Raw genomic sequence first — 19,479 nt, 5'->3', positions numbered from 1 at the left:
TTGCAAAATATATAAAAAAAAATCATGTATTTACTCTACAATAATTACATAATTACTGTAAAAACACGATTTTTTTAGATTCTAAAACTAAAATATGTGCTTAACAAAATAGAAAAAAAATTCAAAAAAAAAAATCACTTATTCACTTCTCACATTAAGCCTAATTTGTATAATAAGACTCATTTGTACAGGAAGCTAATTCTTAGACTATAGAGTGTAGAGAAGGGTAGTCTTCAAAGCATGCTCTACACTAATTAAAAGGTTAAAAAGGGAAAGGGGGGAGTTGATTAACACTATTGCCACTAATTTAACCTAATTAGATTAAGTCGCCGTGCTTATCTCGTATTCTAGAGTTGATAAAATCTAAAACTTTCAATGAACATTTGCTATTATTACCAGTAAATATGGTGTAGACTAAAAAAGCCAGATCAACATGAATTATGGGGCACGTCCCAGTTTTATCCAAATATTTAATACAGGTTGGAATAACGAGAGGAAATTTGGTGATATAGACCGAAGCCTTTTGTATGTGGGTTTGTAGAGTATTTTTGTTACCGTACTTGTATATTTACTTCTATGATTTTTGTTTATTTTTTCTCGTTTTCTAATCTTGTAGCATGTTGCTACTTTTTTTCAGTTGCGATATAAAAGAGGTTACCATTGCCATTAAAAAAAATTAATCTAAATATTCATCCCACAGTTCAAGTTTCATTACACGAAAGGACTAAACAAAAGTCTGGTGGCATGTTAGTGTCTGGATGAAGACTCCAGTCATGGGAGGGGCAGGGTTGTTCCGTGAAATTATGACCCGTATCGACACATTTATTGGTTTGTCGAAGTGGAAGGATGTATTAATAACTATCGCATATGGCACAATATGGAGGATTTGGAAGGCCCGTAACAACCGAGTGTTTGAAGATAAGACGTTTTCCGTTATGCGGGTGGTGGAAAAGATTAAGGGGGACACCTTTTTCTGGCTCAAGAACCGTTCGGCGTATAGTGATTTAAAATGGGAGAAATGGCGATTTCAACCAGACAAAAGACTGACGGGTCTGTTGACCGGATCAAAACGCCGGGCTTTGGCCGCGTTTTGGTCCCGTCAACCAGACAAAAGACTGACCGGGTGTCTGGTTGACAGGACCAAAACGCGGCCAAAGCTCGGCGTTTTGGTCCGGTTAACAGACCCGTCAGACACCCGTCAGTCTTTGTCTGGTTGACCGTACCAAAACGCCGCGCTTTGACCACAACTTAACACTGCATGGTATGTATATAGGACAAAAAAAAACCTTTTTGGACTGACTATCTACACACCAAGTGTGTAATATTCTCCCCCTAAATGTATACCTAAACATGATTTAATGAAGCATTTTGTAGCAAGTAATAATTAATTCTCGCAATCTAAAGACTTGACATAAAGCAAATAGCAATTAAATAAATAATAAAGTAAAATTTAGAGGAAAAAAATTAAAATAATACCTAAAATCGTCACTGAAATTCCGTACCGTTTTGAATGGGTGCCTGACGGCAAGTGGCAAACGACAGTGAACAAGTCGACAATGGATGGGTGGTCTGTTTGATATTGATTGGAAATTTGAATGGGTAAATAGTCTATGCTACTGGGTTAAATGGTTATTGGGCTTAATTGTTTAAAATGACTTAAATGGTTCATGGGTTAGTTTAATGGATTTAAAACGATTAATGTTTGATGTCATGACTCATGATGGTCCAATACTCTAGTTAAGTAATTTGTTCGCAATAGTTTTATAGGTGTTAATTAGTTAATAGCATGGTTGTAAAAATTCCGACTAGTCTTTGATTAATCGCTGATTAATCACAAATTGGAGGTTCACCGATTAATGGTCGATTAATCGCTAGGCAGTCAATGGCGGTCCTATTCTAGGCAAATTTTGGCCAGACGTCGGCCAAATTTCGACCAAACCATATAAATTTCTTCCAATTACTTAAAAAAATGGGTCAATAAGAGATTAAAACATGTCTACTTTAAAAACTACATATAAAAATGTGTGTGTATATATACGGCTAAAAATTACATATAAAAAACTCAATCCGATTAATTTCGAGTAATCCCTATTAATCCCGATTAATCGCTAGTTGGTACCCCACCGTCCGACTAGCACCCATCGATTCTTACAACACTCGTTATAGTATAATTTATATTTATATTTGGAAGTAGCCTCTGTATTCCTACAGGGTAGATGTAAGGTTATCCACATCTTACCCTCCTTAGACCCTACCTTTGCTATTGGTAGGATTTACTAAATATGATGATTTGTGAAGTATTAAAAAATAATTTTGGATGTCATTGCTTAATGCTTATTGTCAACATTGGTAAATCCAAAAACTAGATATCTAAACCAAAGTTACACGATCTTTACACCATAATGATGTAAAGAAGACACAAAATACAATACATTAAAGGGTTTTGTTTCATATATTTGGAAGGAAGGCTTCTCAGTTTTGTAGATCTAAAACTCTTTACTTTGGCTTCAATGACTTGTATCTTGTGCATTAGGAGTTGTAATTAAGACATTTGAGTAAAAGACCATTGTGCTCTCGTAATATCTATATCTATGCTATATATAAAATGTATTTCCCTAACACATTTTAAGATATTAGTGGGCCGGTAGTCCATTGACAAAGACAAAACTTTTAAACACCTAAGTTTTGAAAGGGGAGGTCTTGGGTTAAAGTCCTACAAACAACATGGATTAAAAGAAATTCACGATTTAAAAAAAAAAAGGGGGCTACTAAACGTACCCCCACTTGTTACTTTTTATACCCCCCATTTCCATAAAATCACATTTAAATTTGTCATATTTACCCCCTAAACAAGTCATATTTTTTAAAGTATTCTTTTTTGTTACAAAACAAATTCAAAAGTGTAAAAATATATTATGGACGTTTTTTTAAATGTTTATTTTTATGTTTATTTAAAAAACCATATTTTTTTAAAAGGTTTTCAGATATTTTTTACACTTTCTCGAATAGTATTTTGATTATGTTTTCTTTTATTGAATATCTTTACAAATTACTAATAACATTTTTTCATATAAAAACAATAATAAACAAGTTTAGAATTTTATTTTTGAAAAAAGTCTACATTATATTTTTTTCCTCGTCTAGTTTGTATTTTAAATTTCTTATATTTATTGTTTTTAATATTTTAAAAAGTTTTTTTAATATTAAGTTTATGCTTTTACGTGACTTTTGGTTTCGAATACCTACTTTTGATTACAAAAAAAATCCACATATATTTTTTAAATCAACCAATTTGATATATTTTTTAAATGAATAAGAGAAAAATATTTGTGAATCAACCCTATCCATTTGTTTTGATTTAGAAAAGTGTTCACTTCGATTCAAGTCTTAAACTGGGTTTAACTTGTTTATAACATATTCCTTACACTAATTAAATTTGAATTTATATAGATTGTTAATTTATAGTTTGATAAAATAGTTTTAGTATCTATTGTTTATTTATTCAATTACATAGATGGGCTGTAAACGCTATTTTAAAAGATTTTTTTTTTTACTTTTTTTGATAAAACACGTCTAAAGTATTAAAAAATATAAAAGTAAGACCTTTAAAATACAAACTAGACGAGGAAAAAACATAATATAGACTTTTTTTCAAAAAGAAAGTTCAAAACCTTTTTTATTATTTTTATAAGAAAAAATGTTATTATTTATTTGTAAAGATGTTCAATAAGAAACATAATCAAAATATTATTTGAAAAAGTGTCTTTAGAAACAATATATGAAAACTATTAAAAAATATGATTTAAATAAAAATTAAAAAATAAATATTTAATAAAACGTCAGTAATCTTTTTTTTACACTTTTTAATTTGTTTTGTAACAAAAAGAATAATTTTTAATATGATGATTTGTATAGGGGGTAAATATTTAAAGTTTTAATATGATTTTATAGAAAGGGGGTATAAAAAGTAATAAGAGGGGGTATATTTAGCCTACCCAAAAAAAAATGGGGTATGGATAAACACACTCAAACGAGTAAAGACTTATATAGCATTTAGTGTCAAAATATTACCAGATTAGAACATTTTTTTGTTAAGTTTAACCAACATTTGGGATATGTGTAGGAACACTTAAGAACCTGATTAAACAAGATTGTAGTATTCAAGAAGATGAATAGACCAAAAGCTGTTCCTAAATTGAAGAGACGTGAGATATTTGAGGGCGCACGCGATCCCTGTGAAAAACATGATATAAAGTTGGTAATCAACAAGAACACAAGATCTGACACTATTATTAACCCATAAGAACTGAAGATTACAAACTCAACTAATTCAGACTATACAAATGCTAAATCTCTCAATCTCTCAACAACAGAAGATTACCACCATGATAATCTCTGATCAATCACTAGAACTTACGGCTAGAATCACTGATTCAAGACGAATCAACGAACAAATCAAGAAACCCTAATGAACTTTTAAGAGAGAGAAAACAAGTGAACAAAAAATCTGAACTCGATTCTGCTACTGTAAATGGGAACAATCTGGATTCTTATATAAGGTACTCGGATCAGAAGTCTAATAATAACCAATCGGTTGGCCTCTTCTTTCCTTATAAACAGCAGCCCAGCATAGAGATAGGCATAATACCCGGTTCCAAACCCGACCCGGTAGAACCTACCTGAAACCGGTTCCAGTTCCTACCCGATGTATAGAAGAACCGATTCCGGGTTCAAAAAACCCGTAGGTTCGTACCCGGTTCCATAATTTGTAGAAAAAAACAGGGTCATACCCGGTTCCTACCCGGAAGCGGTTCTACTATAAACACAAAGAACCAGCAAGATTTAAATGAAACCAAATACATTAAAAGTTAAACCCAAACATCACAACCAAACTTTACAACCAACCATAAACCATTACCTACCTACCATACATTAAAACAAAACATTATACCTAAACACAAAACACATAAACACAATCAAACTAACATCACATAAACACACTAAACCTTCGAAGAACCGGTTCCGAATGATTCGCCGCCTTCACTTTTCTTCGCCGCAGCCTTTGTCACCAGCAATGACGGTCGGTGTGTTTTTTGAGGGTCGAGTTCGCCGTAGCCTTCATGAACTTTCCACAACCTTTGCAACGTGTCATTTCATAGCTATCAGACATCAGGCACATATCAAAGTGCTTCCAAACTTGGGGGTTTCTTTTGGTTTCCAAAACCATTACCACTTCGTCGTTGCATGCCATAACCGATTTTAGTTGTAACTTGTAGGGTGAAACCGATTTGAGTGGGACTAAGTTTTGGTTGAAGGTGATGTTCTTAGAAATACTAGAAACTGATTTCAAAATTTTAATGACAATTAATCGATTCCAACGGATATAAAGCCGTTAAGAATCGATTCCGGCAGCTTTATTGCAGCTTTTTCTAGAAGATACCCGGAGGAACCGGTTCCTCCGAGGAAGCGGTTACAAAATACCTGAACCGGTTAGGAACAGTTCCGGTAATTGTGGTTTGAAACCGGGTACTAACCGGAACTGGGTCCTAGGAGAATCGGGTCCAGTCAAACTCAGTCAAGAACCGGGTACGGGTAGGAACCAATTCTGGGTATACAAAAAACCCGATTTGCCCATCCCTAGCCCAACAGCCTTCCTTATAATCAGCAGCCCAGCAGCCTGGCCTCTTATTTTCTTATAATCAGCAGCCCAAGCCCAACTCCAGTTTATCCTCAGCCCAATTAGTTTTACATGTTCAAATATAAAACAAACATTATTAGCATATTAAACTAAATATTATTAGAGTAATTTTAACACCCCTAGTTTAATATGCAAAAGGATCAAACATACGAATACCTGTACACAAGTCATTGTGAGCTTGAATCAACAACCCGTTAGTAGTTGATCTTCGGAATCTATTCCTAAAGGTCTTATTACTCCTTTAGAAATGAGATCCCTCAAGAAGAATAAGTCAATCTCGAAGTGTTTGGTTCTGTCACGAAAGACAGGATTCGCTGCAATTGACAACGCAGCTGTATTGTCACAATGTAAACGAATTGGCACTTTAACCTTAATACCCAACTCTAACAGCATGTTTTTTTAACTAAACCACTTCACATGCAGCATCACACATTGACCGATACTCAAGCTCAGCTGAAGACCTAGACACTGTGGCCTGCTTTTTGCTCTTCCAGGAAACCAAACTGTTTCCTAGAAAAACACAAAACCCTGTAATAGATTTCCTTGATTCAAGGCACTTGGCCCAATCAGAATCAGCATATGCAACCAAGTCTAAACCAGACCCACCACTAAACAGGACACCTTTTCCTTATGCTTGTTTTAAATATCTCAATAACCTGAATGCAACTTTTAAATGACTCTGAGTTGGTGAATGCATGTATTGACTCAAATAGTGAATAGTGTATGATATGCCAGGTCTAGTGGGAGAAAGATATATTAACTTTCCCACCAGCTTCTGATATCCAGTGATATTATTGATCACATCACAATTTGTTTTACACAACGTTGTTAAAACATGTCGGATTACTAACTGGTTTTTATGCACTCATGCCATACTCGGTTAGTAACTCTAAACAATATTTTCTTTATGAAAGACATAGTCCTTTACTTTTACAACGTATAAATATAAGTACCTCTATCGGTGGATAATGAATATGGGATCCACCAACCTCACTCGCGCCATGGATACTAGGGCTCGAGCCCACCCCTCTATAATCGCAAACCACCCCTAACCTTTGAGTCACTAATACAGAAGTGAGCATTAGACGCGGCTAAAATAGTCTTTAGTCGCAGTTTCAAACCGCGACTTAAAATGTCGTGGCTAAAAATGTGTTGTTTATAAGACGCGGTTTGCTAAACCCTGTCTTAAAATAAACCACCGCGACTAAAAAGATGTTGATACTTTTATGGAAATGTTTTTTGTTAGCATTATGAATCGTGACTTAAAATCGTTTTACAGTTTTAGGAAAAGTTTTAGTCAGTGTTGGATGAACTGCGACTTAAAGTCGTTTTACAATTTTAGGAAAGGTTTTAGTCGGTGTTGAATGAATCGCGACTTATGACCAATGCTGTAAGAACGACAAATTATGCTTTCAAACAAAAATCTCTAGTAAAAAAGAGATATGTAAAAATGATATAATATGCAGTAAAAAATAATCTGCACTCCAACATAGACGTCAAATCCAATCAATCCTTTTATATATTCAACGTAGTCAAATCCGGACAAGTAAAAAGTGACCCAATACACATTCAACCCGAAAGCAATATTAATTGGTAAAATAACAATTCACTACTTAATCTATTCAAAACCATAAACAAACTATATTTAAACTAACGAATACCCAACCCGTCAAATAAAATTGGCATCAATTCCTTCAACGTCTTTTCTATATCTTCATCTGTAGCCTCTTTCGTGTCGTTCCACATCTAAAAAATAGAAAATATTATAATTATTAGAAATTAGTTAACATCAACGAAAAAATTGCTACAAACACGTAACTACTCGTATGTGTGTGTGAGCATTTTTGCGCATGTTATCTTGTATATACTTATGCACATCTAAAAAATAATTAAAAAATAGACTTACTTTAGGAAATTGCTATTTGATACACATTGAGAAAGTCGAACATAGATTGAAGAAGTATATAGCCGCATTCCAATGTCTCAGCTTGTTGATTGCACTACAATAAATTAACAATTATTACTTATTCAAAATTTTTGAAAATCAAACTAAGAAATAGAAAACAAACTTACATTAACCATATCAAATGTGGGTTTTATTGGCAGCAAGGCCCTTTCAAACACGCTTGTAAGACGATAGTGGCTAGGATTCTTGTTGCCCTCTTTGAATAGTGAATCTAAAATGTATTCTTTTACGACAATAATGAACAAAGTCCAATGTCCACTACAAAAAGTAAAGTTAAAGCATAGTTAATGAATTGTACTAATAAAATAAAGAAAGTTAATTAGATTATACTTACTCTACACAATAAGGTGCAAGGATGAATTCTTTATCGTGATGATAACGCACCATAGTCCTAATGTGTTCTTCAACTTCTGCTCTCATTTCTCTACACATTTGACCACTGATTGTATTCACGTTTAAGAAGGCACATCGGTTGTCTTTTTTAGCCTTTAACACTCTATGCAAGTAGCTTAAAAAAAAAACAAAACAAAAAAACTATGAAAAACTTAATAAATTCAGTTATATTTAAAAAAGATTACAGTGTTAAAGAACTTACGATGTAAACCAAAATATAGTAGTGATATCAACCTACCCGTTGATATTTAGTGCTAACAATGATCAGGTTCGACATGTATTGGACCCAACTCCATAGAAAACATAGTTTCATCTACATTAAAGGTCAGCTGAGCCTTCCAATCGTCATTGATGTGTTCTTTACCATATCCCTGAACCATCTGGGTCTTACTTGGAATAATTGCAAGCCTAGCTCAACTTTTTCGGTCTACTTGTCCTGATCTGTCACTTTAGGTTAGGCATGTTTTTCATTGCCTTTGACGTTCCTTTGTTTTCCTTTAGGTTTTTTCGGGTTGGATTGTTTCCTTTTGGGCTTTTGAACTGCAGCCACCGTAGCCTAAAATATCAAACAATTTAATGTGTATATATATATATATATATATATGTATACAAACTCACACACACACATTTATCTATAATGAACTGATTTAATTACCCTTTGTGGTTCAACATGATGAGTTTGATCCTCTTCAAACGCACTCATTCTTGTGTTGATAAGTGCATCATTATTGGCTAAAAAACATTATCATCATATAGTTCATTACTTCCAAAATAAACATCATTACTTCCAAACTGAACATGGACTTCAGGCGAATGCTGCATCTAAAATAATAAACAATTTGATATAATATAAAACCAATAAGCTAATACTAATAAACCCTTTTTTTAATATAAAACAAATACACTAAAACTACCTTAAGCTTCAACACTTGGGTTAAAATCACACCGGGCGTCCAAAATCTACAATTAAAAAAATATTATAGTAAATTTTATTATAATAAAAGGGGGAATTGGCCTGTAATAATCCCACCTAGACCTTTTTGGCCATTAATAATCCCACCTCAGAATATTCCCCCCACCAGTCCCACCTTTCACCTATTTTTCCTACAATGGTCCCCCGTTAAAAAAACTTAACGGAGTTAAGCTTTTTTCCAAATTACAAACATATTTTTTAGGGCTTTTGATCAGAACGATGATACGAGTCCATTGATGTAAAACTTACTTCGAAATGGTGCTCCAAGTGACTTGATTTTGGTTAATTGGAAATTTAAACACCCGAAATGAAGCGCCGTTTTAATCGTTTGGAGCACCGTTTCGAGGCAAGTTTTACATCAATGGACTCGTATCGTCGTTCTAATCAAAAGCCCTAAAAAATCTGTTTGTAATTGGATAAAAAGCTTAACTCCGTTAAGTTTTTTTAACGGGGGACCATTGTAGGAAAAATAGGTGAAAGGTGGGACTGGTGGGGGGAATATTCTGAGGTGGGATTATTAATGGCCAATAAGGTCCAGGTGGGATTATTACAGGCCAATTTCCCTAGACAAATAGATTAATTAATTAACCAACCAAATATATCTTTATTAACTTCCTTGGCAATTGAATAAATTGTAAAACTGTATCCTCCATCTCTATTATTTTATCTTCTACAAAAGTCTCATCAAGGACCGGAATTCCCAAATATCGTGAATAGACTTCATCGACATGTACTTTCACGCAATGTTCGTGCATGGAAATGTCATTTCCCAAGTCTCTATCAGAACTAGGAAATGCTTGACCAACGGTTATAGGTGTATCACCACTCCTCTTACTGAATGTATATAACAATTCACATTGGGATACCGTCTACAAAACCATATAACGTTTTAATAAACTAGTAATCCATATAACGTTTTAATAAACTAGTATATGTACCTGAATATCTGGATATATCACATGTGATGAACCCGAACCGCAACTAGATCCACGCAAACCCAGGCTCGCGTCAATAGGTTGTCTCGGTTGGCTCATGTTCACCGTCGTGCTCACTTCCACCCTTTTTGTAGCACCTTTGAAATATGGACCCTTAACTTTTGTATGCCCTACAAACTCAACATCAAATATTACATCATTATATATTACATCATATATATATATATATATATATATATATATATATATGTGTGTGTGTGTGTGTGTGTATATATATTACCAATAGCACTTGAAACACTTCGTGATTGACCGCCATGCTCACATACAAAAACTTTTGTTATTGGATCTTCCGACCCTTTTCCTTAAGTTCCATCAACTATCATTTTTTTCTCAGTGCCGATCTATATATCAAAAAATAAGTATATTTAAGGAGCAACAATAGACGTGCAACAATTATACCCACCTGAGATACATATTCATACACGTGCAACAATAGATTTTCAAACAACCATATATGCAAATTAGTTGAAAATAATAAACAACACTGGGACCACAACCATACACATGCAATAAATTATTTAAATCAATTATATATAAGCATCCATACATATACATGCATACAAACACAACAATTCGCAAGCTATCAAAGATGATTTGGAACCACAAACAATCATATATAGCCTAATATAACCAACCATGCGAAGAATCTCACTTAACAATGAGAGAGGAGAAGGGGGTCGGCTGATAATTGTGCGGAGCTTGGGGGCTCTGAGAGGGTGAGGGTGGGAAAGGGGCGGTTAGATTAACCGATCAGTTCGGTTCGGTTAATGCTAATAACCGAACCGTTACTTGTCAATTTACTTGACTAGTGGTTAGAGGTGCACAAATCAGGTTTTTCGAATACCCGGTTTTGGGTATGGAACCGGGTTCAGGTATGACCGGGTATTGGAAAATCGGGTACTAGCAATACCCGGGTCGGGTTCGGGTCCGGGTATTGTCTCTAAAAGCATACCCTATGCATTGGGTTCGGGTCGGGTATAGAACCGGGTATTCTAAAACCGGGTATTTGAATACCCTATTTTCGAGTATTGAAAAACACTATTTTTGGGTTTTTTGGGGCTTTTTTCCATATATATTTCGGGTATAGATTAAATTTTTTAATGGGTTGCACCTTATAGGGGTATTTTTCAGGTATTTTTTGGGTAATTTCGGGTTTAGGTCGAGTATTTTAAAAACCCGGTTTCGGGTATGGGAAAAACCCGGTTCCAAGTATGGAACCGGTTCCGGTTTTAGAAATCGAGGGCTTTGTTTACTAAAACCCAATACACAATGTAACACCCCAAAATACTAAAACCCAAGAATAGAAGATACAACAATTGTAAGTGAATATCCGAATGTGTTTCCGGATGAATTGTCGGGCCTTCCACCTGAACGGGAAGTAGAATTTCGGATCGAGTTGGAACCAAATACCAAACCGGTAGCCAAGGCTCCTTACCGATTGGCACCTTCTGAAATACGAGAATTGATGGCGCAATTGCAAGAACACCTAGACAAGGGATTAATAAAGAAAAAAGAAAGTGCAGGAAGTTTGTGTGTGTGTATGTGTCGAGATATAGAGAGGGAGAGAAGAAGAAAACTCTTCCCCCTCAACAAACAACAAGGATTCAACAAATTGAAGTGTTCTAGGGCTGAAATCAAATGCATGAAATAAGATTCTTGATCGTCTAACTATTCTTAACACAAGGTAAGGTGATTTTTATGATTTGATGATCTTGAATGAAGTGAGTTGTAATCAATCCAAGGTTTAAAAAAACGGAAACGAGTATCGAGGCGTTTTCCCTTCGCCTCACGAGGCGTAAGTATTGAGGCGGAACGAGGCGTAAGGCCGAGGCGGTATTAATAAATAAATATTAAAATTATATATATCATAAAATAATAAATACTTAACATCAAAAAATGATTTTTCTCATCAAATTTCATTAGATTTAGCAGTTCAAAAACATAAAAAAATATTCAAATTTCATCAAATACTTAACATAAAAAAAACACAAATAGTTTCTAATCAACTCAAATAGCATAATGAACATCATCTTCATCATCCTCACAATCTTCCTCAACCCAATCCTCATCATCGTCATCCTCGTCAATCAAATGAAGGGCGGCTTTCCTTTTCTTAGATGTGGAACTTCCACCGCCTCGCTCAATTATCCCACCACCTCTACGTGTTTTAGTTGCCCCACCACCTCTTGTTGTTCTAATGACCTCGTTACTTTCTTCCACATTTGCCGCATCAACTTCAATTGCATCTTCATCATCATCATCGCTTGGGTCGGCTATCCACTCATCATCAGACATGACGTTTTCAACAAGTAAAGGATCTTCATCTTCTTTTAAATTGGACCTTTTTACAAATTTTTGCTTCAACTTTCTATTGTACATGATGAACACCAAATCGTCCAACCTCTCGGTGGTCAACCGGTTTCGTCTCTTTGTATGTACTTGATTGAACGTACTCCAATTACGTTCACAAGCTGAAGCCGAACATGTAAGACCCAAAATCTTCATTGCAAACGCCTTGAGTTCAGGGGTATCATCTCCATATTCGCCCCACCATAAAACTATATATGTTAAGAAATTAGTTAGTTAATTATTTAATTTATACAAACTATAAGTCTATAATAACATAACTAGCAAATATTTTACCCGGTGGACGTGTTTGATAAGTTGCCAACGAACCCCTATAACCAAATAATCCTTTCTTTTCCCTGTAAAGAATTAGTTGTTCTTCAATCTTCATGTAGACTCCGTTGTCCTTCACGAGTCGTTCCATGACATCATACAACCCTCTCTTAATCTCTGGATGCTGTGAAACATCAGGACTCCATCGAAATTTAGGATTTAGATAGTAGGCAGCCGCATGCAAAGCGCGGTGCATTTGAAAGTCCCATTTTTCATCGATGATGTCCCATATCTCTTTGTAAGACGCTTCGACATTTTTCAAGTTCTTTGCAATTTTTTCCTTGCACGCGTCCATCGCTCCATATAGAAATCCCATTGCGGGTGTTTGCTCACCATCAACGATCCTCAACACTTCAACTAGTGGGCTTGTGGTTTGAAGGGTATAGACCACACTAGGCCAAAAAGTTCTCTCATCCATAATAATTTTCTTTACATTTTTTCCATCGTCTTTCTTAGCCCAAGCACAATTCTTCCAATCATTAGAAACGAACATTTGTTGTAAAGCATCTTTAGAATCATAAAGACTTTGAATCGTCAAAAAGGCCGTGGCGAATCTTGTGGCGGCCGGTCGAAGAAGATCTTTCCCAAGAATTTTTCTTGCCAAACTCAACACCCAATTATGATTATAAATGAAATTGCTAACTTTTTTTGCTTTAAGCAAAGCATTTTTGTGTTGTGGCAATTCTCCAATTTTTTCAAGCATCAAATCGATGCAATGGGCGGCACATGGGGTCCAATACAATTTCTTCCTCTTCTCCATTAACATCTCTCCGGCCTTTTTGTAGTTACTTGCGTTGTCGGTCACCACTTGAACGACTATATCTTCCCCAATCTCTTCAATAACACCATCAAGCAATTCAAAAATCTTGTCAGCATCTTTCACGCAGTTCGATGCATCAACCGTTTTCAAAAAAACCGTTCCATATTGATTGTTGACCAAAAAATTGATTAGACTTCGGTTTCGCATGTCTGACCAACCGTCTGATAACAATGAAACCCCGGTTGTCTTCCAAGTTGCTTTGATTTCATTCACCATTTCGGTTGTTGTTTTAACTTCCTCTTTAAGGATCCAAGTCCTTAACTCGTGCATCGTAGGAGGCTTCAATCCTCGTCCAAAGTTACCAACCGAACGTAGCATACTAGTAAATGAAGGACTAGTTGCTGCGTGAAACGGGATTCCATTCTCGTAAAAGAATCTCCCGATATCCAAACAAACTTGATTCCGGTGCTCTTTAGCACTCACCGGTGGCATTGTTTCGGGCGGTTGTGATCCTCCTTCACTCACCACATGCACATGCCGATCCATTGGTCCTCTAACGCCACGATTGCTAACACTAGCGCTACTACCGGTGTAATATGCCCCACTTTCGACGTTTTCTTCAAAGTTGCGTTGGGCAGCAAACTTAGAATCCTGAAAAGCCTTCAAGTATTGCTTAATTTCCTCTTTCACTTCAGCGGGCACCGTAAGACAAGGGGCGGCATCTTTGTGTGTACCGGCAAGATGATCCTTCATTCTTTTCACTCCTCCTTTAAAATCCTTACTACAAAAGTTACATTTCATGTATTTGTAACCCTTTTTTACACCCGATGGCGGTACGTCAATTTCTACACAATACTTCCAAGCGGGATCCTTCCTTGCATTTTTACTAGACATCCCTAAAATCTAAACAAATTCAACAGTTTATAAAGTTTATTCAGCAATTATTATATTTATATCGACTGTAACAGCAAGTATTAACAGACTAACAGCAGACCAGCACGTATTAATGTATTTAGCAGCAGTAATATAATTAACAGCAGAAGAAACCTTGGCAACTTAATGTATGATTAATAATAATTAACAGACTAACAGCAGACTACCCTTGTGACATGCACTTATAAACATATAAGCAAAACATGTATAATTAACAGAAGCAATTAACAGCAGCAATATTAACAGCAGCAATTAACAACAGCAATACTAACAGCAGCAATATTAACAGCAGCAATATTAACATCAACAATATTACTAGTGAAGTACATAATATGTCGATACAAAACAGAGCATGCAAATAACAGCAGGAATATTAACAACAGCAATATAATGTATGATTAATAATAATTAACAGACTAACAGCAGACTACCCTTGTGACATGCACTTATAAACTTATAATCAAAACATGTATAATTAACAGCAGCAATTAACAGCAGCAATATTAAGTATTAACAGCAACAATATTACTAACATGTCGATACAAAACAGAGCATGCAAATAACAGCAGGAATATTAACAGCAGCAATTAACAGGGGATTTCAAACTCAAATGTCGATACAAGTAACAGCAGCAATATAATTAACAAGTGACCAGCAGCAATATTAAAATCAGCAATATAATTAACAGCAACTCAGCAATATATTTGATTTTGATTTTGATCCTTTATTAAAAAAGGATTCCTTTGAGTGTACACCAACAGCAACTCAGCAAGTCAATTAACAGCAAGTATTAAGTAAATTAACAGCAAGTGAATAATCATGATTGAATAAAAATAACAGGAAGTAAAGAAAAAATAAACAGGAATCACGATTAAATAACAGGAATCACGATTGAATAAGAAAAGCAGTGAAGAGAACTTACTTGTATTGAAGATTAAATAAGATTAAAAGAAAAAATTCCAGTGAAGAATCAGTGCGATTGAATGAATTGCGGTGAAGAACAGTGAAGAATCGGCAATATGCTTGTGTTTTTTGGATGTCTAAAATAAAAAACCCTAAAGCTATTTAAAGAAATAAAAAAAATAATGGCGCTATTACTTTTTTGCCGCCAATATGCTTTTGGCGCCCAAAATAAACCCTAATCTATCATATATACCGCCTAAAAAAAACGTACGCCTCACCACTTTCGTACCGCCTCGGCCGTTTTTTTCCGCCTCACTCAACTGAGGCGTCCGTTTATTATTTGCACCTGAGGCGCCGCCTCATATACGTTTTCCTTCCGTTTCGAACTGAGGCGCGCCTCAGTACGTACGCCTCGGGCGTTTTTTAAAACCATGAATCAATCCACAAGTTCATGTGAAATTAGTATGATTATGAGGTAGAAGTACCACATAGAATATGAATTGTGCTTGAATTTGGCTATCTTGGTGAATTAACAGTGAAATCCCACTTGTAATAATAATATTATGAGCTTGATGATGAAACATGTGCAAACTAGTGTAATGTTAATGTATGTAGTTTTAAAGGTATCTCAGTTACTTTTTAAGTTGTTTTTGATGTTTAAAATTATTTCTGGACTTGGTATAATTTGCCGGATGTTGAATTCTGCGAGAAATTGTCATTTATGGTCCAAAACGGACACTTTTAAAGTTAGTTAAATTAAGATTTTTAGGAAAGTGTTATCAATTATACTTGTTTTGCCGCTTGGAATTTGATATATATTTGATGTCGGACCTACGTCTAAGTCCTAAATCTACCATTTAGCTGAGTACTGAGGCTGTGGCAGCACAGCTTGTCTAACTGGTGAGTTTACTAATTGTTTTGACGCATCGTTCAAATTGTTTCAAAATGCGACGAATATAATGTATGACATGCATGATTAAAATGTATAACATGCAAATATGTAATGTTGACATTTAAAATTAAAACACATAATTGCAGAAAATAAATAATTATCTAATGGTACGGAAGTTACCAGATTGTGCTGTTTGTCACACGTTTCCTGCTCATTTGAAAGAAAGGCATGCGCAACACAAAAGGTATGCTTTGTCGACGTCATACCCACAACTTGCACAAATTAAAGATTGTACATGTTTGTTTTGTAGGTTGCGTCGATCATCAGCACATGTGGGAATGCCTTCCGCATTTCGCAGACCCCTCCTAAAACAACAGTGTGGTAAGTATTTAATAAACAAAACAAGTTAATAAATAGTATACAAGACTGTTTTTCTAAACCAACGTGCTCGTGTTGCCTGACGATTCACCAAAAAACATAATTTATGTCGAACCAAGATATAAGATATAGCTGACATGCTCGTGTTGGAAATTCAAAATATCAAAATTTTGAATTGTTTGACGAAAGAAAGAAGAATGAACAACTTCAAGTTTCCTTCGTCGTTTAAGGGACTAAGAATGCCAAAACCAATCATTCACTAGACTTCTATATGACTCGTATAGCTCTGTACGAGTCAAATAGAACAGACGTATCATCACATCCATCACCTTTTTGTCATTGTTGAAAGACATCGTACTACCTCGTACTGAATACGAGTCGTATAGCTTAATATGACTCGTATAGAGTTCACATGTGACAATTGTAGCCGTCTGCCTAACTTTACGAATTGGAATTACCCTATACTACTCCTATATAGGGGTGTAAATTTCTTAGACGATGTGAAAACACAACACGAACCTAACACGAAATTCGCGGGTTTGGCTTAGTTCCAAGTTGAACCCATGAACCCGTTAAGCTAAACAGCTTGAGTTCAAGTCATCCCGCCGGGTTGGCGGGGAGACCCGTTTAACCGATTTATATTATATTATAGTTTAGTTTTTTACAATACGTTTTATGTCATTAATTAAATTGGGTGTGCATTTTATGCCATAATTTTAACTTAAAAAGAAAAATTGACACAAGATTTTATAGATTAAATCTAGATGTATTATATACTTTTGCGTTTTGTTAGTAAATTTAATATATTAAATTGCGGAAAATACAGTAAAAAATTCTGCTTGAATGAGTTGTGTTCGGGTCAACCCGCGAATATTCCGATCGTGTTTGGGTTCATATCATAGTCACCTAATTCGTGGTTCGCTCCGGTTCGGGTACGCGGTGTACCATTTATAATGTTCATTTATATTTTTGTGTATAAACTTATAAATTTGAAGACCAAATGTAAACTAGTGAAGATAGAGGGGGTTAAATGTTAAAATAAAACAACTAGTTTTACACTTTATATGTAAAAATTTAAAGCTTTACAGACTAAATATAAAGTAGTAAAAGATGGAGGGGTTAAATGTTAAAAGTTTCTAAACTTATTTAAACCTAAAGCTGAAACCCAAGTTACGCACAGCTGCTATTCTCCTTCTTCTTTCCTGCCGATATTGCAGCACCGGCACCAGGATTCTCTGTCGAGATTTGCTATTTGGTCGATAATTCAATGTGGTCGAATCACCTTGTAGTGGCTTCAGTTGAAGCTCTGGAAACACGAATTGGAACGATCCAAATGGACAAATTGAAACAACGAATCAAACCCTAAATTCGGGAATTGATAGCGAATTGGGTCGTATACGAATTCCGTACCATACGAAACGTACCAATTCGAAATTCGTGCTATTTTGGGCGAATTCTGTGACTATGGTTCATATGTATGACACGATTTTCGTGTTCGGGTTTATCAAAAATTTTCAGGTTCGGATGGGATTTAACCCGCCAACCCACGGACATAACCTGTTTAGCACCCCTACTCGTATAGAGCTATATGATTCGTGTTCAAGATGTCGAATTAAGAAGTTTGGGTGTCCAAATAACATGATCATTACAAAGACAAATAAAAGAATAGAATGAGAATTTAAATCCCAAAAATGAGGTGTTCTAATCTTTCTAAAAAGAGAACAAATCTGTGCCTAGGGAGTGTACTACGCTATTTGTTGACATCATAATGTTAAAGATAACTCCTAATACATTATCCTAATTGGATTGTTAAAGGGATATTTATCAAGTAATTGGGTGTTCATATTATAAATGCCATATACAATAACAAATATCTGCAGAAACATGTATGTTTAGAACTTTAGATATCTTTTATTTGCTCAAACTAAATAAAAAAACCAGTGCCTTAAACATACACAAAGCTTAAAAAGCGAAGATTGAGATCGTACCATGATGTATAATGCAAGTCTAAAATTCCGAGAACACCGATTCCAACAAGAAGACAAAGATAATCGCCATGGTATCTTATAACAGTAAAGTCTCCCACACAGACACACCTTCATAGCAGAGATTCATTAGTCGGTCAAAACATACGAAGATCGAAAAGAAAGAACTTATTTGTAGCTGATACGGCGATTTTGGGTTCTCTAAGCAAGAATGGAAAACCGATGTGTTAGATGGAACTATGACGGCTGAACCTAATTAGGTTAACCACACATACATATATCGTCCACATATATATTTTCCATAAAAATGAATTTATATTATTTCATTAGCATACTAAAAAGAAGGGTAAAATGATTCTGAATTATTTTAGAGATAAATATTAGTCCCTGTGTTTTGGGTTATTTTACCAGTTTAGTCCAAATATTTCAATTTTTGTCTGTGGGTACAAAAAGGTTTTATCGTTGTCATTTGAGTCCACTAGGTTAACTTCATCCATTTTCTCTGTTAAAGAGAAGGGCAATTCGGTTCTTTTATATGTAATTATGTTAACTAGAAGGACAATTCGGCTATATAAAATAACCAAATTACCCTTCTCATTAACAGAAAAAATGGATGGAGTTAACCCAGTGGACTAAAACGGTAACGTTGAAACATTTTTGGACACACATGCAAAAAATGAAATATTTGGACTAAACTGACAAAATGACCCAAACCACATGGACTAAAATGACATTCAACTCATTATTTTATCATCTTTTTCTTTGGTTAGTATCGGGTCTTGATTCCTCGTGTGGGTAATAATGACACCCCTGGGGTGTTTAAATTGCGGTTGGATTGATTTAGGGGATGTTTGTTTATCTCTTAACATAGCTCTTAATGGTTCAGATCTCTCTCTTACTGGTTCAGCACTTAATGGTTCAGGC

General features: G+C 35.1%; 1 long non-coding RNA gene across 4 annotated transcripts; it reads right to left on the bottom strand.

Annotated features, from left to right (window-relative positions):
• Nucleotides 1-7,188: 7,188 nt before the first annotated feature.
• Nucleotides 7,189-18,802, bottom strand: LOC110908181. Of its 4 annotated transcripts, none has more exons than XR_002574256.2 (10): nucleotides 18,559-18,802; nucleotides 16,373-16,557; nucleotides 9,969-10,135; nucleotides 9,624-9,899; nucleotides 8,972-9,017; nucleotides 8,713-8,879; nucleotides 7,999-8,613; nucleotides 7,772-7,922; nucleotides 7,605-7,698; nucleotides 7,189-7,444 (listed from the first exon to the last, which is right to left on the bottom strand). It is a non-coding gene; the product is annotated as an uncharacterized LOC110908181 (long non-coding RNA). The 4 variants fall into 4 exon arrangements; XR_002574261.2 differs by having other exon boundaries at nucleotides 7,999-8,597; XR_002574257.2 differs by lacking the exon at nucleotides 9,624-9,899.
• Between the last annotated feature and the right edge of the window lie 677 nt (nucleotides 18,803-19,479).

Source organism: Helianthus annuus, chromosome 14, assembly GCF_002127325.2.
Source record: "Helianthus annuus cultivar XRQ/B chromosome 14, HanXRQr2.0-SUNRISE, whole genome shotgun sequence".
Lineage (NCBI taxonomy): Eukaryota > Viridiplantae > Streptophyta > Magnoliopsida > Asterales > Asteraceae > Helianthus > Helianthus annuus.
The sequence above is the reverse complement of the archived record's forward strand: the minus strand, read 5'-3'. Positions and strand labels throughout refer to the sequence as shown.